Here is a 22,613-nt window from a genome sequence, read left to right on the forward strand (position 1 = left end):
GTGATGCCCCCTCTGTTGGTCACGTGCTGCTAGTACTCCAGTCTTTAGTAGAACCATTTCTAGTTTGTGCAATGAGTGGTAATAGGCTTAGCACTAGCAGAACATCAACATCAATCAATCAACCAAAAATTTGGTGTATACAAAAATGTAGTCATGTGTCCTCCATTTGACCATATGCATTGTTGAGGACTAAAAGAAGTGGAAATGCGTACTTAATGTACAATTGGCATGCCTGGAATAGGTGGGCTAGGTCAGGTGGTACGTACTACTTAGGCTTAGTTAGTATTCTGGAATCAGAATGGAAGACTGGATTAGTGTTGATAAATAGTAAGTAGTCGATCCGTGAATCCCCCTGATACTACTTGTTGACCAGATGAGATCTGTAAAATTATTTATTGCAATTGTTGTATACATAAATGTTTTTTTGACCGACTTTTAAAAATAGTTTATTTGTTTCACACCAATCATCAATGTTTGTCTCTTTCTTATTTCCTTCCTGTTCAGCAACCAGGGGCAGGCAGACAGGTTCGCAGTCAGCAGGAGGAGCGCAACAGCAGTAACAGGAGGACACCGATGAGGGCTCTTCTGCTGGCCCTAGTAAGTCTTCTTGTTTTTAATATTAATAATTCTTATTCCAGACTTTTACTGCACCATGTTTTTTCCGAACTATTGTTTCCATTTCCTAATGTTATTTTTTACCAACAATTATCCTTCGATCTGTACTATCTGTTTAGAAATTCTTGTTATCCCTGCCTCTAACTGCCTCTGCTATGATGACTATCTGTACTACTACTATTAGTCTGTTTGTAGTAGCTAAGCTTGCCCAGTTGGCCACTCTTTATTTAAAAGGTTTTAAATAAAATTCAGATTCACCAGTAGCTCTAGCCATTGAGTCCATTCCTTTGGGTTGTCCTCTTGTACTACTTCTAGTCTTATTGATCTTGAGTCTTTGTTAATCTTGAGGCTTTTCGACAATTCCCACCCACAAATGCCCAACCAGATTTATTACTATTTTGATAGGATAGGACATACTACTAATATTGTAGGGATTTTACACATACAGAACTTTGTACAAGAAAATAGGATGTTGGTGATGGGAGGTTGGACCTTCCTCACACCTCAATCAGAAGTTAAGAACCCACCACAATCCCCTGCTCGACTAGTTATAGTGGTGTCTCTTCATAACTATTAGCTCTCCAAACCCTCCCCCCAAGATACCCAACAAGTAGACAACCCAGAACATAACACACCCAACCTCTCAGTCATGGAAGCAATGCACATGCACACCTTTCCTTTCGCTAGCTCACTCGTGTAAGTCCACACCAAATACCACCGAGTCTATGTAAGTTCAAAAGTTTTATTTTGAATTGACAAGCTATCTACGTTGTTCTATAATGCAGCACCAACAGGAAAATAATTTACATTAAAACAATAAACATTGTTACACTTACTTACAGTTACAACAACTAGAAGTCCATAGGAAAAAAAAGGGAAATCATGATAACTGAACAGTGGTGGAAGCACCACCATCCCCTTGGTAGGAATATAGTTTATATAAAATTATGAATGAAGATCTCTGAGCAAATTCTGGGGAACCCTCACTTTAGAAGGACCTAGTACTGGTAGTTGTTACATCATAAGCTCTGAAAAGCTCTGGTTCGTAGAAGGGAATCTTCCGTCTGAAAGGAGAAAAATGGCCCGCGTTAGTATATTGCAAGCATTTCTCAGCCGTGCCAAAAAGTGTAGCATTTTTATGGATAAGCAATATGGACTAACACCAGAACTTCATAAAAAAGTGGCTTGTTAATGTTTTGGTTGACCTTGTACGCAGCGCTTAGACAGTAGCAGTATGAGGTCATGTGGGCTCAAAGGTGTCTTATACAACAAGCTGCGAGGTAACGTCACGTGTGCAAAAATAAAAGACACAAAGGTAAAGTGGTTGCATGGCTCGGTCTAACTAAGCAAAAACTAGAATGACCCTAGGGATCATATAACTACTAGTGTCTACTCTAGTACTACCTGATTTGTACTAGTGATGTATTGTATACTATTAACTCATTTTTCAATCTTGCTACTGACCAATAAGGGGAAGTGTATATGACACCTAAAAAATGTGTAATGTTGTTTCTAGGCGCTCTACCGACCACCAGTGCCAGGGCCAGTGGCAAAGGTGACGCGGCTGGCGAGGATGCGACAGTTGCGGATGGAACTGCAGGGGGCGAGCCAGCACCAGTGGCGGGTGGTGGAAAATTAGATTCATAATCCTTAACTATTGACATTACACTCACTGCAAGGGTATACTGTATGTATACTGTACTGCTGAGACTTAGGGCCCCATTAGGATGGTGGGCGGATTGCCCACGCCGAGCCGGCGGTAGGCGGGTCAAACCACCCGCCATCCCTGTAGAAAAGACCCCCCGCCATATTACAATGGCTGGGGTGTCCATGGCGGATGGAAAGACCGTCTGCCGCTTTTGCGCACGGTCGACATGTCGACCGGGCAGAAAAGGGTTCAATATGGTGGCGGCCATATTAGAATGTGCATTTTGGAATGCGTTTCCGTGGCGGCATTGCCGGCACGGAAAGGCATACGGAGTATGCTTGGGGGCCCGACTCCGGGGGGTGCATAGGTACCCCCCTGCCTTTCAAAGCACAATGTGGAAGACACCGCACGGTGCCTGTCACGTTGTGCTTTGAAAAGCACAACATGTATTTTTAGCATTGCAGCGGCCGCAATGTTAGAAATACAGGATGGGCCCGCCACTGTGGCGGGCGCATCCTAATTGCCCCCACGGGTCCCCTGCCCTTATGGCGGGCGGTCCCTTTTAGAGTGAGGGCCCACCATCCTAATGATGCCCTAAGTAAGTAAGAGTTGTTGTGAACGTTTGAAGAGTCAAGACACCCTTTAATTGGCATTAGGAAAGGCATTAGGGGTGGGAGTATTGAGTAGCCAATGGCCTCTTCTATCTGATTTCAACTCCGCTTTGAAAGTTTTATGGAGATAAGATGAAAAAGGGACCCCCTGAAACTAGTAACTGTTCCTAGGACAGGGCAACAATATTTTAAATAGTAACAATTCCTAGGCAACTGGATACCCATATCATATCAGGTTAGACACAAGCAGGATAATAAACAGAATCTCAGTTTACTAACAAACAACCAAAATTAAAAAAGTGTTTTCATTTTATTATTGCATATATAAAAGAATTCTGAGATATAAAACAATCTTACTGTCCAACATATAAAAAATAACAATACATGTCAAACAATTATTGCATCAAATCATAAAAAACATAAAAAACATAAATATCAGCATCTAATGATAAAATATAATCAAGGGTTGTAAAGACTGAGTAGGTAGGATGGCGACCTCTACGCACATTTCGGCATATCGTACGCCTTCTTCAGGAGAACCACTTCAAATTTCTAAAAATGTTAGATATAAAATAGGTACGATGAGCTAGGCGACATTCTGTAGGTGTATGGAACAACTAATAAGAGCTTTGCAAAGTTGAGGATATACGGCAACGCAAGATGGTGGAATAAGAGCTCCGAGAAATGTCTGATCATGTATGATGTACCAGCCAGAAACGTGGATAAATCTCTAGAAATATAGGGCTGGGTCTGTTTTGTTCGAAAACTGTTAGAAACTGTCCAGTAAGACGAATAGCACTTAACTTGATTAAAACAAGTGTAAATCACAAGTACAGGATAGATTATAAGATAAATGATTTTAAATGAAGCATCACAGGCGCCCACACATGATACTGGGCAGCCTCGCGTGTAAATGTTTCCCTGGGATCCACAGCCAACGATGGAAAGGTGGCGTCCCAGCCACCACCCTCCAGCAGTACGGCGCCACCGTCTGGCGGTCGCCCGCCGCCTTTCCATCACTGGTGCTCCCCCCACTGTGGCTGCAACTGCCGTGCTCTAAAGCGCTGCGTCGCCCTACTTGAGGAGGCAGTGCGTGTCCTCCAAAGACAATCCCGCCGGAGATAGGAGACCCTGTTTATTGCCCCTTTTTTATTTATTGTTTTGGTGGGTGGTAATTGGGCGTTGGAGTTTTGGACAATTGGACATTTGGTTGGACTTTTTCTTTACAGACATTGGTTGGGGTGAGGGAGAGGGGTGGGTCAGCTTTTGTGTTTTTTTTACATAGTTTATTTTTGTTAGGGTTATATTAAATCAATATTTCTACTTTACATACAATGTTGTTAATGTTTTGTGGGTGGGGTTACTGTTTTACATCACACTGTTTCCTTGCTGGTGCAGGTTCGCCCATAGTTAATGTTTGATTTAAATAATTGGCTGACTGTGTAAAACACAAACAGATAGATGCCGCACCCCTCACTGATTGAGTTGTCCTACTAGTACTGTCAGTCTCTCTCTTCTAGTCTATGCATTCTTTAACTATACTCAAAGGGGTGTGTGAATTGATTGAAAACATGTCCATTATTAATTATTCCTCCCCCAAACTTCTCTTACATTTGCTTGATGTTTAACTTAGGCACAGCAATGGCTGCATGGTGATGATGGTTTCCTTTCCTAACATGCCATGATTGTGGTGGTGGTAGTAGTAGTAGTAGACACTGGCAGGGCAGCAGCATTTGCGAAAAAGGAAAATGAGACAGTCAGTTGCCTGAGAGAGACTGTTCGAGGAGTAGTAGAATGAAGTACAGTACAGAACTTACTGAGCAATAATAATATGCAAAAATATTTTACAACAAAACATAATGGTGCTGGGGATAGCCTACTAGACAGATTTAAAACTATAGTTGTGTCGAGTCACTTGACTAGGTCTACAGTACACTCGACACAAGCGTAACAGTTAGTGCTGTGTATGAGAATGACAACAAATCCAATCAATGCCGGCAATTAATGCGGATGTATATGTTCCTTTGGTAAATAAAAATCACCTCTAAAATATACTGCTCATGGGTGGGAAAGCAGAAGAAGATCTTCGCTCTGCCTTGATATTGAAGTACTGTTGCTTTTGCCACATCCGCCCCAGCAAGCGTGTGACAAAATATTGGTGTACATTTAATTTAGTCACACCTCAATAAGTCACACAGCCCAGGGGAAGAGGGTTAGGGTTTGTTGAATGGATGGGAAGGGGGGTTTGGGGAAAGGTTTGAAAATGCAAAACAGTACGCAAGGACAAACAACAAACTCTGTAGACTGCCATATCCATATCAATATTTTAAGAGAGAAAAAGGAAATGCATGCATGATGATGATTGATAAGGAGAGAGACCCGAATTACATACAGTTTTTGTTCAGTTGTTCCGGGCTTACTTTTACAGATAGCAAATACAAATTTTAAATATTGGTAGGGATGAATCATAAACAGAGAGCAAACCTAATGATAATAATAACAACAAGAAGACGAACACACACTGTTGTAAAGATTGTCGACCAAAAAATGAAACACATTTTTTAAAAGATGATGAAAGTTGATACTGTTACTGTGTTATCCTGGTCAAAACTGTGGATTTGTATCTCGGCATTCCTCTTGGTCCTCTCGTCCATCAATCTTGGGTGTTGCCACTGCCTGCCTGATGTAGATTTATTGGTAAGGTAAGAGTGCATTGTTTTCCCAAGTACAGCACAGGGTAAGGCCCGGCCTGTAATTGTAGATGGAAAAACAAAAGGGATATTATTGAGAAACAAAGTTGAAAAAAATGCACAAATGATGGAGTAATGGAGGGAGGACCTCAGGTACATTGGTAAAGTCAGGCAGAATCTCCTTCATCCCTTGGCGCAGTCGCATGTAATAGAACGAATCAAGTGGAGTAGGGTTGTGAGATTTAAAAAACAGATCTGCAGAGTTGAACTGACCATTGGAGAAGAGGTTGCCCCAACAGGTGACTTGTAGGCGCCGACAGAGCAATTGAAAGCCATGCTCCTGTAGGAGCTCAAGCTTAGGGTGGTATGCCAGAGGTAGCCGAGGAGAATACGGCAGGGCCCAACCCAGCATCTTAGCCATGCGGCGCCAGGCATCTATAGTGCACTTAACAGTGGTATATGGTGTTTCTATGGACGTCACTGGGTAATGTATGAGCCCATTGAGAGGAAGGGGATTCGCGATCCAGTCTTCGACTGCCAGTTGAGGCATATAAGGAGTGGGGATCATCCAATGATAGGCGTAATGCGCCTGCGCACATAAATAGTAAGCTTCAAAATCGGGTATATCGAAGCCCCCCTTATATGGTTGAATCAGCGTCGACCACCGCAATCGTGGGTGTTTACCCCCCCAGAATAATCGACACAGTTCCGTCTTCAATGTCTTACAAAAGAACGCACCCGGGTAGTAAGGGATATTAAGAAAAAGGTACAGAAAGCAGGGTAGCACCGCCATTTTGATAAGCGATGCCCTCCCCGCCATGGACAGGGGGAGGTAGATCCAGCGGTCAATCGATGCGGTAAGTTTCGTGATCGCCACACCGTAGTTTAGCCGCAATGTTTCGTCTTTATCACAAGCAATTTGGATACCAAGGTAACGTAAGTCCGAACGACACCACTCTAAAGGAAAGTCAAGTGGGAATTCAGCAACCGCATCCGTAAGGGGGTAGAATTGTGACTTAGCCCAGTTGATACGCACTCCAGACAGTCTGCCAAAGACAACAAATTCCCTCAGCAGAGGATTTAAGTTATGTAACGGATCTTTGACAAATAGCGTCATGTCGTCTGCATATAGCGACACATCAATCTGACGCTGGAAACAGCGAACTGCTCCCTCTCGGTGCAACTGACGCAACCTGCAAGCCAGTGGCTCAACGGCTATCGCAAAAAGGAGAGGGGACAGCGGGCATCCCTGTCGGGTGCCTCTCGTGATCGCAATGGAGGGAGAGAGGCGTCCATTAATCAGTACCTTAGCTGATGGTTGCGTATACAGTAACTGGACCCAGGAGATAAATAATTTAGGGAATCCCATACGGGTCAGGACGGCAAATAAGTACGGCCATTCGACAGAATCGAAGGCCTTAGTGGCATCTAAATAAATCGCTGCGACTGGAAGATCAGGGTGCACCGCGCGGATCAGAGAGAAAAATGTACATAGGTTATGGGAGGTGGATCGACTAGGGACAAACCCAGACTGGTCAGGTAATACGATCCGGGTCATCAGGAGGGACAGACTGGTGGCTAGCACCTTTGCCAGTATTTTTACATCACAATTTAAGAGCGAGAGCGGACGATAGGAGTCACATGCGCTGGGGCTCTTGCCAGGTTTCAGGAGTGATGTAATCACCACTTCACGCATTGAGCAGGGAAGGACCCCGTCAGCCAAAGATTCTTCGAAGACCTCATGGAGGACAGGGGCCATGATGTCTATATATGCTTCATAGAACTCGGCTGGGATCCCATCTAAGCCGGGTGCTTTACCAATTTTGAGTGACATAATGGCATCTCTGATTTCGTCCAATTCAAAAAGGGCGGCAAGGAAGGCCCTATCCACGTCACTGAGCCAGCAAAGAGCTACGTCACCAAGGAAGTCATCATACGACACATCAGTGGTCATGGCCGTGGTATAAAGCGCATGATAATGAGACATGAAAACAGTCAATATATCATCTGTGTCTCTGATTGTTTGTCCCTGTTCATCTATGACCTCTAGAAGTGTATTATGAGTGTGTGGGGTACGTGTCAACACTGCTAGGGCCTTGCCAGGTCTGTCTCCCTCACAGTATTTTCTCGCCTGCCAGTATTTCCCCTTAAACTTGGCCTCTCTGGCCGCTTCCTCCTCGGATCGTGTCAATTTATCCCTAAACTCTGCGTGTGTTTCAGTATTATCTCCCGCTACCATCCGAGCTTTCAAGTCTTTCAGGTCGCTATCGAGTGTGCGGATTGTGAGTTGAATGTCGCGTAGCACTCCGAAGCTTTTCGATATGCAGTACCCTCTGATCGTAACCTTGAATGCCTCCCAAATGTGTTCGACAGAGTCCACAGACCCCTTGTTTCGAGGGAAGAAAGCAGCTATCTCTTCGCCAAGTTCAGTGCGGAACACTATGTCCAACAGGGCCGCAGGCTGTAGCCTCCAGTGTGGTCGGGGGTTGTCCCAACCAGGCACCTGTAAGTGTACCAGGACCGGACTATGGTCAGAGTATGTCCTTGGTAAATGTGCCACCCTGGTCACCCCCACACTAATCTCTCTAGACATAAAAAATAGTCCAGTCACGCCCATGTGCCTGTCAGTGACGTAAAGTGCGTGCCCTCTTTCCGGAGAGGTGTAGGTATCGCCAGCTGTCTATCAAATTACCTTCCGAGATCACACCCACCAGGGCCTCCCTGGATCTAGGCTTGTAATGCGTTACTCCGTCTGCCCTATCCAGGTGAGGTACCAGCGCTACATTGAAGTTGGCCCCCAGATAACATGCCGGGACCCCACGTCCAGTGTTTTGCCCCACAATGTGGTAAAAAAAATTGGCATATCTATATTAGGTGCATAACAGTTCACCAATGTTACGGTGTCGCGGCCTAGGCGTCCCCTCAGCATAGCAAAGCGGCCCTCCACATCTGATAATTCACCACACACTTAAAATGGCACGGTGCACCTAATCAGGATAGCCACCCCCCTTGCATAAGTGGAGTAGGACGAAGAGACGCGGGCGTTGGCCCATTTGCTTGCAAATGTGGTGCGTGTCTGCGGTGATATGTGCGTCTCCTGCAACATGGCAATCTGAACTTGGTGACGGTCCAAGTATGCAATCACATTTCGACATTTTTTGGCATTGTTAAGGCCCCTGATATTCCATGACATACAGCTCAGTTGCGCATTGGATCCTGACCACGCCATAAGCTAAAAAACATTATAGAATTGCAACATGCCATAGTATTATCTGTAGTACCATCTCTTCTCAGGTGATGCATAATACCACAAATTCCAAACAACTGCACTCCCCCCCTGTAAAGCAAAACCCCCTCTCAACAATATTCTTCCCCCCTCCCACTACTGCATCCTAATCATGCCAGCAGCCACCCGTTCCCTCCCTGCCCCTCCTCTCTACCCCCCGCAGCACCCACAACTTGTACCCATGGTTGGGGTATACCCGTAGGGGAAACAACATCAAGAGCGCACAACCACTTCTCCCCCCGTTAGCCTCCTGTTCTGTGCCACCCTCGATGGAGGCCAAGGAGGGATAGTGGTCCCTGGAGTACTTTACCACTGGACGAGTTCGAATGTCCCCAACTTCAGTGTGGTGTCCGAGCCATCGGACACAATGTTCTAAAGTTCCAGCCATCCAGGACAGGATCTAAGTTTCCTATTCTGTTGGAGGCACTCTGCATCAGTTGTCTTCATCCGCTATCGGCGGGTCGTCCTCATGTTTGGCATTCCTGCCCTGACCACCCCTCTGTGCTTTCCTGACTGCCTTCAAGTATTCCTCTACTTTTTGCGGGTTTGTGAAGAATCGCTGCTTTCCTTGGTGCGTTACCCGCAGCTTCGCTGGTTAAAGCAATGCATAGTCTATCTGGGCCTCGCGCAGTTTCTTTTTGACATTCAGAAATTTGCGTCTCTCCTCCTGCACTAGAGGAGTGAAATCAGGATAGATAGAAAAGGTGATGCCATTGTAGTTCAGGTTCTGCTTAGTGCGGGCTGCTCTCAGTGCAACGTCCCGATCGCGATAGTTCAGCAGGCGAGCGATGATAGGTCGCGGCGGTGTTCCGGGCTTAGGTACGGGGGCCAGCGATCTATGCGCCCTTTCGACAATGAATTGAGGTGAGAAGGCATCCTCTCCCACCGACGCTCTGAGGAGTTTCTCCACGTATAGCTCCATCCTGCCCGTGTCCGTGGACTCCGGAATGCCCGTAACGCGAATGTTGTTGCGTCTGCTACGGGCTTCCAAATCCTCATATTTGGCCGCTATAACCCGTAGTAGGTTGTCCATGCGGGCAAGTTGAGTTGTATGTGACGCGGTGAAATCATCATTGTCTGAGATACGTTGTTCTATCGCCGTTATCCGCTCCTCAGGTTGGTCTACTTTATGCACAAGAGCGTCCATCCTGGAGGACATCCTGTCCACTTTCTCTACCACCGTGGCAAAACCTTGTCGCATCTCCTGCAATAGACGGTGCATGTCTAGTTCCGCAGGAGGAGAGTCTGTATCGGTAACGCCTGCTCCACTGGGCCTCGGTTCCTCCGGCGTCGTCTTCGACACTTTCTTCGCGGTATCGAAATTTATTTTCGGTTGGCGATTGTCCGGACGCACCATCGTGCCTCTGCGCATTTCACTGCCCGCCACCTTGGGGTCCAGTGGTACAAGAGTGCACCTCCTCTGGCCAAATGGGGGGTCACGATACCTTACAGCTCGCCCTTAAGCGAGGTATTACAACAGTTCTGCAGCTCGTGCCCTCTTGTGCTGTTAATCCGCAGCGAATATGCAAGCCACACAAAGTGCTGCCCAGTCAGGGTGTAGGTGTCGGGCAAGCCACGTGCAGCAAGGAATCCTCACAGGCCTCCGTCAAAAGAAAGGTCAAGCCGATCTATTCTGTCGCCTGCCTCTTATCAATATGCGCTGTTCGAAACATAGGCTAGTCAAACGCGGTTGTGCACTGTAGAATGTTGGAGCCCCCGTGTGCACTTAGCATATCAGTAGCTGTCACCTCTATGTACGTGGTATCTAGACACAGCTAGCCATTCCGCAGTTCCAAACGGCAGTGTTATCGCGGGGCAATGGAGCAGGTCTTCACAGAAGCCAGCAGCAGGCGGCAGTCGCCCCTGCAGCCCCCTCCACGTCTCCACCAACGCTGCGCAGGCCAATCTCGATATGCCACTTTGGGATCAGGGGACTTACAAATGTACTGGTGCAGCAGGTGTCCCTACGACGAGGGAATAATTCGAATGCCAGTCACTTCAAGGAGCCGAAGGGATCCGGAACAGCCTCCAGGCTTTACCGACGCTCACAGCACCCAGCGGCGGTCGTCATTAGCGGGCTCCACCCAGATGTCCGCAGTGGCAGTCTCTCTACCCCCAGCAGTACTCCGTACCTTCGTGCTGAAAGCAGGGATCAATTCGGGAAAGGCCTCTCACTTGGCAGCAGCCGTAGCCCACAGCTATGACCGCGGGGACTCCCAGCACTCCTCGCGTCCAGCGCCGAATCTCTCCCAGGGCGCCCTTCTCCGACCGCCTGGACAAGGTACGCGCGTGTGTGTTAGCAATGCCAAGGCTGGCAAATCCAGTAGCTATATGCCACCCAGGTGCCAGGGCTCCGGGTGCCAGGGCTCCGGGGGGTCCCTCAGTAGGCAGGGGAGGGGGTCAATCGCCACGCCGACAGATTCAGATATTACGGCCTCCATAGCCGAGGCCAATGGTGAGGGCCTGTCACCTCGTGGCAATTCCCGGCCTCGCCCAGCAGCAGTAACCCGATCCTCGCGTCCCGCCAGCTCCATTGGCACCGCCGGGGGATTCCAGCAGGGTCACTTTCTCGGTCCCAGTTGCACTTAGAGATCCCTAAGTTGGACCGAGTGTAGGTGTCCATATATTTCACCGAAGCAGTTGCATTTGGGGACACTCGCCCTCCAGGAAGGTAGGATTAATGAAGGATAAGCTCTCCAGGGAACAGTAGCCTCACCGTTAGGTGGCCATTCCGTGTGCGCGCCCTCTAGTGCCCCAGTTATTGCTGTTGTTGATAGTGATGGTGAGTGTTCTAAGCCAAACGCACTGCCTTCAGCCTCCGAAGTTGCACTTGATGCCGGATGCCCTGCTGCAGTACTTGTTGTGGGTTTATCTAGGGGGCTTTTAAATTGAATTAGCAGCCGTTCATTTTCTAACTTACTCGCTGCCTCAGCTATCCAAGTTTTATAGCCGGCAACATCCATCTCTAAAAAGGAATTAATGTCTTCAGTGCCAATTTTGTTCATGGATCCAGAATTATGGCAGAAATGTAATGTTCTTATGACAAAATCTTATTTTGCACACTTGTATTGTCAGCTACGAGTCAGACTAAGCTCTCCACCAACTCATAAACTTCTTTTTTTTCCTCTACACCTTTGTATGATTCAGACACCGCCTTCAGCTGATGCTCTAGCATTTGCAATAATGGGATAGCTGGCCCATAAAACAGTCCTCCTTGTTGACTTCACATGTGAAGACTTCAAAAGGACGAATCATGTCAGTCAGGCATTTAACTAGGCACCATTGGTCCATCTGAAGGGTCATGCCTTTCACAGTAGCATCCCCTCTTTCGCATGACATATTCATTGAATGGCCTGTACTGCTCAAACAGACGATCAAGAATGTAATAAGTTGAGTTCCAACGTGTGGCCACCTCCTGGATGAGTGCTTTGACTGGCATTTTATAGTCACGTTGAATGATCCTCAGCTGCTTCCGAGCTTTAAAAGAATGGCTGAAATGAGTGCATATTCTTCAGCAGGTGGTCAGTAAGTAGCTGACTATAGGTTCTTTTTTCAGAAAGTCTTGAACTATAATGTTTATGCAGTGCGCCAAACACGGAACCCTGAAATAGGAACCAAGCTCCATATCCTTAAGTACATTACTGCCATTATCTGTGGAAACAAAACCAATATAAAGCCCTCTTGGATGCAGCCATTTAAAAACCTTGCTGCGAAACTCTTCCAAAATGTTCACAGCAGTATGAGATTTCTCCATGGCGAACATGACTACAGTTGCATGTTTCCGAGTAGCTGTAAAGATCTGAGCTGTGTCAAGAGCACCTACTTTAGATAGCTTATCTCTAACCCCCACAAAAGAGACCCGGTGTGCAGTGATGCACATTTAATCTGTGGCTTGGCAACTGGTCCACATGTCTGTTGTCAGGTGGATATTGTGAACAGCACTCTGTTGCAAAGCTTGTCCAACCAATTCCAGCACATTATGATGTAGTGCCGGAACAGCAATTCTTGCTAAATAGGACCAGCTGAGAACCTTCCATTTAGGGCAGATGGCTGACACAAATTCAAGGAAACCCACCCCTTCCACAAATGAAAAAGGGAGAAGGTCCAGCACTAACATTTTAGCCAGCTTCGCATTGTACAACCGTGCCATTGGGTGGTTGCGTTGGAACTGCCCCTTCAACCTAAGCATGCTCTCAATGGTAGGCTGGATTAATTTCCTTTGTGGTGCTGTTGTTTTCATCAACCCACTTAGGCTCAACGACACACTTTGTTTCATTGCAGTACTCGGTCACCCTGGTGTCTCAGCCTGACTCTAAGTATGGCTTTTACTGCGGTGCCACTGAGATGTTGCTGAGGAGGATGTGGGCGGTACCACTACACTACTGGGGACAGGGCTGGAAATGCTTCCCTCTTCTTCACCTTCCACCGCCATAATATCGTCCCCTGATTCTTCATGCCCAACATCAGTGGGTTGATTTTTTTTACTTTGTTGTAAGTGAAGTAGGTGATTTTCCCATACGATAGTGTGGCGTATTTTGAGGTGACTTGTTTGGCCTCCGATACCATAGTTTGTACCAATCTTACCCCGCCGAACACCTGTGCGACAAATTGAGCATATTGCAACGTTCTCCTCCTTAGTGCTAACCAAAAAGAAGTACCAAACTGGGGAGGAGAACTTTCTGGAGCTGCTCGATGTGCCACTTTCAATACCAGATGAACTGGTGGGTGTGCTTGGAATGTGACTCTGTGCAGCTACACTTTGACTTCTACTACCACTACCTACTGAGATGGTTGAGCTGGATGTAGGTCCCTACCGGGCCTTTGAAAATATGGCAGCTGGAGGTCGTGGTGGTGTAACCTGTGTTGGTGGTATCCTTGCTACATCCCGCTCAGTAGCAGCCTTTCTGGAAAGGGTGAGAATGTTGGTCTCCATCCCCTTTGGGGTCGGGAATGATGTACGTGATGACTGGCTCGTCTTCATCAACATCATCAGCCTCTTGTACATCTACCTCCATAATTCTAAGTTTTTCTGGAACCTTCCTTTTCAGAAGCATTGTCTTGAGGCGTGCATCACTCTCAGACTGAGCTGGTGGCTGCCAAGTGGCATTACGATCATCAGAAGCGGGGCTTGAAGAAGAAGATGATGGACTAAGCCTCCTTTTCCTTTCTGGTGGTCTGGAAGACAGTAGATCTTCCGAAGCAGTGGTTTGCACCACTTTGTCTGCAGGAAGCTCGATTTCCTGAAATGCCCCTACTTCAGGAGCAACAACTACTATTGTGGGCTGTTTTTGCTGCTGCTGTTCCTACTGTTGTTGTTGCGGCTGCACACTTATCTGCTGAGTTTCCGCCTGTGTTGATTGTGCACTACTTTGCGATAATGACATTTCAACATCGCTGCTCCTTAGTAGACTGGCTACCTCTGCGACACTCAAGGGCTTGGGCCTAGGTCGGTGGGGTTGGACCACTGGTGTGGAGGTGCTGCTCCCAGCTTGGTTCCCGGACAACACTGCGGCAGGCATAATTTTTTTGATCCCCAAAAACATTGGCCGGCACACCAGTCGTGGTTAGTGGAACTTCTTTTTTCTGTTCCTTCTTCTCACCGGCAACTTTCTTGGTACTGGACCTGGTACCTTTCTTTGGAGCCATCTTCTTCAGATGTCAGTCAGGGCGCAGGTGCACAAGTTGTGGTCACACGTGGATGTGATGCACAGCAGGACTTCTGTCTGGCTGGCAGTACAACGGGTGATGATGATGACACCTCCTCCTCTGGCTTTTTCTGCACCTAAAAGCAAATAAGCCAGGAGAAGAACATCAGTGAAATGTTGCATTTGTTGTTGTGGTTCAGTTACTACTGTACTAGTACAAACAAACAAACAAAAGATATAGTCTAGCCATTTCTGAGACTTTGTCAACAAGGGCTATGTTATACTACTGTGTACACACTACACTCTCAGGAAGGATAGGAAAGAGAATAAGAACCACCAAAATAAAAATGTAATGGACGTGGGGTGGACCATATTTGCCATTACATTATTTGAGCATCACATCATTCATGAAGCTGCTGCTGGCAAAGGGGATGGATGGATGGAAGCAGTAAGCCAATAGGAAAACCATGCAGGCCTATATGGCAGAAGCAGGACACTAATAACTCCCATCACAAAAAAAGCCACCTGCCACATGGACACTCACAAATCACAAGCAACAATCAGGGGGCCTGGGAAACACCATTAGCTGACAAAAGGCCTATAAAAGCCAGGCAAAGGATGCATGCTAAAGCACACTGCTCTGCCTTTTTAATGCAATAAAATGCAAAAACGATAAATACACAGGCCCAAAAAAGGTCTACAGGGTGCATGCATTGCACACCAACACACACCAGACACACACAACAAAGGCATGTCTTTAAGACGCCCAACATCAGAAAGCCCACTCCAAAAAACACATTTTCCAACTCAATCCATTGCCATCCATGCCCTAAATGATGTCTAAATTCAACAGACCACACAGAAACACTTGTTTAATGCAGCTGTGGCTACCTGCTCTGAGCCTACTGGATGAAAGCAGCCCTGTTGGCAGACAAGGCGAGACAAGTTTGCAGGCCTAGGCTTCAAAATGGCCACCAGCCACATGGCCAGGCCCAACAACAGAAAGCCCACCCCAAAAACACATTTCCCAACTCAATCCAATGCCATCCATGCCCTAAATGATGTCTAAATTCAACAGACCACACAGAAACACATGTTTAATGCAGCTGTGGCTACCTGCTCTGAGCCTACCGGATGAAAGCAGGCCTGTTGGCAGACAAGGCCAGACAAGCTTGCAGGCCTAGGCTTCAAAATGGCCACCAGCCACATGGCCAGGCCCAACAACAGAAAACCCACCCAAAAATACACGTGGCTATCTGCTCTGAGCCTACTGGATGAAAGCAGGCCTGTTGGCAGACAAGGCCAGACAAGCTTGCAGGCCTAGGCTTCAAAATGGCCACCAGCCACATTGCCAGGCTCAACAACAGAAAGACCACCCCAAAAAACACATTTCCCAACTCAATCCACTGCCATCCATGCCCTAAATTATGTCTAAATTCAACAGACCACACGGAAACACTTGTTTAATGCCGCTGTGGCTACCTGCTCTGAGCCTACTGGATGAAAGCAGGCCTGTTGGCAGACAAGGCCAGACAAGCTTGCAGGCCAAGGCTTCTAAATGCCCACCAGCCACATGGCCAGGCCTAACAACAGAAAGCCCACCCCAAAAAACACTTTTCCCAACTCAATCCAATGCCATCCATGCCTTAAATGATGCTTAAAAATGAAATACATTCAAAACACACAAAGGAACAGTTGCTTCATCATGCACCCACCCATGACTAGCTCTGGGCCTACTGACTACTACTACCCACAACAATTTAAAACAAGCATTTGCAATGCAATAGGATTCGCATTTCCGCAAGTTTAAGCTATTGGCATTGTAAATGAAAATGCCTTTTATTTATGTTTTGAAAACAAAAATAAAAGGCATTGTTATTTGCAATGTCAATAGCTCAAACTCGCGTAAATGCGAGACCTATTGCATTGCAAATGCTTGTTTCTAATTGAAAGTGGAGCTTTATGTCTCCCCTATTCTATTTTTATCAACTCACCAATTCTTCCTTTGTGAAAGCTCTGTCACAAAGCTGTTTCATTACCAGTGACGTGTTCTTAAACGTGCATGCAAGTGGCCCGCCAAAAGACTCCTGTACGAATCAAATGGTGTTCTAGGCGAGAATGGTGCGGTAAACACGGATAAACTAAACTACGGTGAAATGAGGAGTTTGTAATATGCTGACTCTCTGACAAGCCATCTTGAATGTGATAGCCAATGAAAATGCAACCACCTCACTGGATGCGCTGCAAAGCCTTCTGGGAAAGATCAACGTGGTCATTCATCAAGAGACCAATAGCAACCAGACAACATTTAGAGAACTCATTCATAGAGGTGTTGGACGAGGCTTACCGACCATTCGGACGCACGTCAAATTGGTGTACTTCAAGTTTACATTCTTTTAAAATGAACAGACAAGAGGCCCGAGGATACTTATTATCTCTAATACTGTAGTCAAAAATATATAAACGTATGTACAGTTTAATGGCCACTCCTGTTTATCAGAGTGTTTTTCGCATGTTTACTTAAAACTATATTTGTTGCCCTTGCATTCCTGAAGGAACTGCGGTCTGATTTTGTTAGATTTCTTAGTTTCAGACTATCACTAAGAAAGGCATGCTGTTTTCTAAATTCCTAGCTAAGGGAGACAAAGAAATCTCTAACAGTACAAATGTCACAGTGCAATTCCTGAAATCAACACAAAGGTCCCACAGTGACTCTTCAGACTGTTCTTTGACCAATTTCAGCTGCTTCGTGTGAAGCTTTGAAGTTTCTTGTTGCGAAAAACAACCTGGGAGAACGGTCTGATGACCAATCAGTGCTGCAATCTGCAGTTCAAGTTGATGGTCACATTTCGCTAATCAACAGTACATTTGCCCTCTATTGGTCATTGTGAGAACATGTGGCTCATACGGTATCAGTGTATGAGACAACCCTTTCAGGAAGGAGTTTCAATGTGAACATCGTCACTGGAGGTGATGTCAACGTGACCTTCACTCAGTTGTTTTCCTGGTTCATGAGACCTAAGAAAAATGTGCTACAAACATGTCAGAGCTATCAACCTCATCCAGCATAACACATCTTCTTACCCACACCGTGTGTTCCGGAGATCTTTGACTGTACTAACCAGACTAAATCTGATTGGTTGCAGTGCACATTGGGCATTACTTTACACTCCACAAAATGTCTCCAAAAACTGCAGTTACCACAGACTGTGCAAGAGCAACTTTCAATCACTACAATTATTACCACTTTTGTCTTTGTCATATTGTGCTGGAGGACTGGAGGCAATCACAGAAGCGACAAAATGCCAGTCACACGTGGCACACAGTGCCGAGCACAGATTTTTAGTTAACCTGTGTTTAAGCCACGCCCTTGATTAAGCCGGCCATAGCCCTTTGAGAGACTTCCGAATTATTTCATCCCACTAAGCAGGGCTTTAAATTGGATGAAAAAACTGAGGGGTCTCTCGAAGAAGCGTGGCCATGCAGTTAGATCGTGGCTTAAAAACGTGTAAACAAAAAATGTGTCTTTAGCATAGTGATTCATTTTGCTGCTTCTGTCATAAAATACAGACATATAATACAGCAAGTAACACTACACCTACAACAAGCCAGGGCTATTGGCTTTGTCAATGGCTGTTAGTTGCATAATAAAAAGAATCAAGAACTATGGCATTGTTGTATGTAATAGTGAAAAAGCTTCCGTTTTGAAATGATGAGACTGTGAAAGGAGTATCTTCGAAGTTATCCTAAAGGAAGTGAAGGGTGGTGCTCCTGCACAGTTAAGATATTTTTTTTCACCCGAGGGTAGGGGCAAAAATGGAGAGCCCGATAGAGACTCGTCTCAGCACCTGCACCGGCAGGACCCGGCCCACTCAAATCCCTGCCACTAAGCCCTACCACTTCGTGTACAGCCTTAATTATAGACAAAGGTGCGGCATAACCATCTAAACTGTATTGCCGGCAGCGATACCAGCCCTATTAATTATCCACTCTTCAGGCGGTGGGGGTGTAGGTTTCACACTCTGTAGATGCTGCAATCAAGTGTGTTTTTGGTGATTGTACTTTCACCAACAGCTGCTACAAAACCATTAAGTCAGAAAACAATTAGACGGGTGGGTAGAGCTCCCTTGTTTTGAGTGGGTTGCTGGAGACATGATTTAACAATAAATAGAGTGCTTAGAAGTGGACCAGCCCCAGCAGTCAGCACTGCACAAAAAATGCTGCACATTACTGGATGGTTCACGACACACACCCTTGCAATGCACACAGAGAGATGTCCAAGAAAACAGAGCTCACTCTTAATTTCAACACCAGCTTACCCACTTAGCCAACGTGTGTGACCCTGAGCACATACATTTATCCTGTTTGACTCATAAAAGACGAACGCTCAAGTACTCCATCGATGCGCTATACCTGAATAAACCATTCATCCATACTGGACTCGTACTTCACCATGCTGCAGAAAATTAAGCCATGCGCAAATAAGCGCTTGGATATGGTTTATATAAATACGATGTATCTTCACACTGGAAATACTACAAGTATAACACAGTGTAGAAGTGATGTTACCCCGATCCCCTCTGCAAACCATATCACAAATTGTCTGTGTGGTTAGGGCGGAAAATACATGATAGATTTAAACACACCCCATATCCCTGCCCTTCTTAGTCTAAAACATTAAGGGCCTGATTTATGAAGGACTTGCGCCGCCGGTGCGCCACTTTTAAAATGGGAAAAAGTGACGCATCGGCGGCGCAAGGCCTTCATAAATAAGGCCCTAAGTGAACGCCTCAGACCCCGCTTTTTAAGCACCTCTTTCCCGACCAGAAAGAGAATACTGACTACCGTCCCAGAAAGGAACGGCTGACACAACCTTAAGGAACACCGTCGCTTTTACTGCAAGAAACCCGCTCTTCCAACTTAAGGGGCGGATTTACAAGCACCTTGCGCCACTTTTGCGTCATTTTCCCATGTTAAAAATGACGCAAAATTTGCGCAAGGGACTTGTAAATCTGCCCTTTGAAATCCTGCCGTTTTGACGATCCCGTGGTCCTTTGTGTGGAGGGGTTCTCTTTTGAAAAAGGGTGCGCAGAGCGGTTTAAATGGGTCGAGGAGCCCCGTGGGGCAATCCTGGAGCGAGAGAGAGGGTGCACAGACCACGCTGGAGACGGCCATGAAATGAGAAGGCAGGACATGGAAAGGATCCCCAGGTGGGCAGCAACGCAGTGCTGGGAAAGCGAGGAGGCAGCCAAATTAAGGTCCGTGCGGAGGCAGCCACATTAAGGTCCGTGCGGAGGCAGCCACATTAAGGTCCGTGCAACAGGTCCTGTGCTAAAGTAAGATACAACAATGCTTCATTCACCAACACAAGTACACCCTGGATGAGTACACCGACATTAGGCGGGCAGCATAAGTGCTTGTGCGCGCTGGTCATGGAAGTGGTGACTATCGCTTCGTAAACTTTGAGGAACAACGCGATTGCTCCGAAGATTTCCTCTGCAGCGGGCTTCGCACCAAATAATAGAACACGTCTGTGCGTGTTGGGGGGTTGCCATCAAAGATTAAATTAAACCTCCTCCGCCCGCCCCCTCCCTTCTCCGTCTGTAACTTGACTGTGGCTGAGGCGGACGGACACGGTTGTTGCCTGCCACGTTTAACCCTCCTGGCGGCGGAGCGGGTGCCTCAAAAAGAAAACTAAAAAAACATGTTTAAAGAGTTTGGAAGTTGACGAGGTACGGGCGCATCTTTATTAGGTGCACAAAGGGTTAAGGCTGTGGTAACAGATCGATGCCCTCTTCCCTACAATGGTTAAAAAAACAAATCTGTGGATTCGTTTGTGTGCGCTGCATCAGCCAGGAGACAACATTCAAGCATGGCCAAGACTTCAGGAGTGTGTTTTGGATGAGGTAGGGGACATAGGACCTAAGCAGAAAACAAGGCGAGGAGGGAGAAGAGGGGGGCCACACCCCCAACCACAACAGGAGCTTACATTTACACGTCAGTCAGGGAGGGGTAAACAACAGATGGCACACTGCAGGCAATTATGTGCCAGGAAGCTGAGGAACACTGTAGTTAGGCACCACTGCTTCTGGACTACGAGGAAGTAACAATAGGAGCAACAGCCAACAGAAGCAAACATACAGATTACTTAAGTCTCGCTGAGACAGTGCATGCAGCGCATGCGCTGCCAAACACGAGACCTAAAAAAGGAATGATATGTACCAAAATTAAATTGTAGTTGCAACAACTGCAATGCCCCCAACCAAACAAACACAACAACCACTTACTTGTAAAATATCCAATTCAAAAATCCTCAAATCCAATGATAATGATGCAGCAGACAAAAAGAGTGATCTTTCCAGCTCAAAATCCAAAGGCAGAATGAGCAGGAGATGGACAAAGCACTGGGAGGAGCCTGCTGGACAGGAACAGGAAGTTGGAGATTCTGTGGCACTTCCTCCCTCTCCCCCCCATTTTAAAAAAGGACTCCTTGCACAAAAAAGGAAGCCAAATGTCAATCTGATGAGTTTTTTTCATCCAAAGCATCATTTGCAGAAGGTTTTATGCTGCTAAAGATGATATTCTTCTCCAGACTGGAAATTTTACATGGTCAAGTTCTCAAGCTTCACCTTACTTCTGCTGGATGTCGATGGCGCATCCAAAATTATGTGTTCACGTCCTCTCGCTCCCTCTCGTGTTGGATATGATGTGTTCGGGTTCTCTTGCTCCTTGTCGCATTCGATATGACGTGTTCGCGTTCTCACGCTCTCGCTCGCGGTGGAGAATGACGTGTTCGGGTTCTCTAGCTGCTTGTCGTGTTTGATATGACGTGTTCGCGTCCTCACGCTCTCGCTCGCGGTGGAGAATGACGTGTTCGAGATCTCATACTCTCGCGGTGCATGATCGCGAGACGAATGACGTGATCGCGTGTGCGAACTTTCGCGAGATAGCGCAAACTGCTACCAACATCTCGTGGAGCACGCAACTGGATCGGGAAAAATTGTCAGCGAATGCGGGGATCCCGGTAAGGGGATCGCGTGCGCGAGAATGTATTTTCAAAGCGGGAGCGTGAGAAAAATCTCCGGTACGTTGCGGATTGCAGAAATATTTGCATTTTTGCGCTCCCTGGGGAACGCAAAAATGTCAAATTATCGCATTTCCACTAACGGACGGAATTTGACACCCAGCCCTACAATGCTTCTTGCTTGCCTGCCTTTTGTAGTTTTGAAAATCCAAGGACCTGCCTATTATTTGTTGCATTAGAAAGGGTTTATATCTGGGTTTGGGACTATGACAGAGGCCTTACCTCCATGGTACTATTAGCAAGCGCTAGGCTCATGTTTTCATTACTTAATTTAGCTCCTTCATTAAGCGCAGATCCTATTTTTCTGTATCTTCATTCCATATTTCTCTTCCTCTTAAAGTTAGCCCTTGTGATCACTGCCAAGATAACTAACTGGTCTGAAGAAGGGAATGTGGGCATTTTATGTTAATTATGGTCTATCTCATTTCATCTAAGAACCATTCAGAGACGTCAACCAGGATTCCACTTACTCAACATGGTTGAAGCTATTGGCTTTGTTGCTTTCCATTTTCCCTCACTGGTGCAGCCTCTTAACAATATGTTCCTGTAGGGGTTGTGGCTGGGCACCTTAGCTACACACACAATGTTCCGTAAACATAAACAGTCACAATGGGGCCTAAAAACAGTTCTGACCAGGATAAACCGATTGAAAGGTTCGGACCTGACACTTAAGAGTCTTAAAATAAATTATTGCTGGTGCACAGCCCTATAAGCACCTACAACATGTCGCTCAAGCGTGTACAACTGCCAATGTTGTGCTACTGAGGGGGATGGAGGGGGTGGGGGTGAGAAGGGGGTTACCCAGGGCAGACGTAGAACCTGCCAAATAGATGGATGCTCAAAAAAATCGGGAGTTGAACATTCCTGAAATGAATGAGAACTGGGTAGAGGAACTGTAGAATCAAAGACTTCTCTTTGTTCCCTGCTCTGACACAGTCCTTTCTTCCACACACTACTGTGACTAGAGCAATATCGGTGTTTAGACACGCGCACGTTCACATAAATATTTACCGGCACAATGATTATTTTCTTCG

At 46.4% G+C, this 22,613-nt stretch overlaps 1 long non-coding RNA gene across 1 annotated transcript in view; it reads right to left on the bottom strand.

Annotated features, from left to right (window-relative positions):
- Positions 1-1,489: 1,489 nt before the first annotated feature.
- The window catches only part of LOC144782754 (uncharacterized), a 161,752-nt gene continuing 140,628 nt past the window's right edge, over positions 1,490-22,613 (bottom strand). The window contains exon 4 of the long non-coding RNA XR_013601242.1: positions 1,490-1,679. This is a non-coding gene — a long non-coding RNA (uncharacterized LOC144782754). The remainder of the gene's footprint in view (positions 1,680-22,613) is intronic.

This window comes from Lissotriton helveticus, chromosome 9, assembly GCF_964261635.1.
Source record: "Lissotriton helveticus chromosome 9, aLisHel1.1, whole genome shotgun sequence".
In the NCBI taxonomy this organism is placed as follows: Eukaryota; Metazoa; Chordata; class Amphibia; order Caudata; family Salamandridae; genus Lissotriton; species Lissotriton helveticus.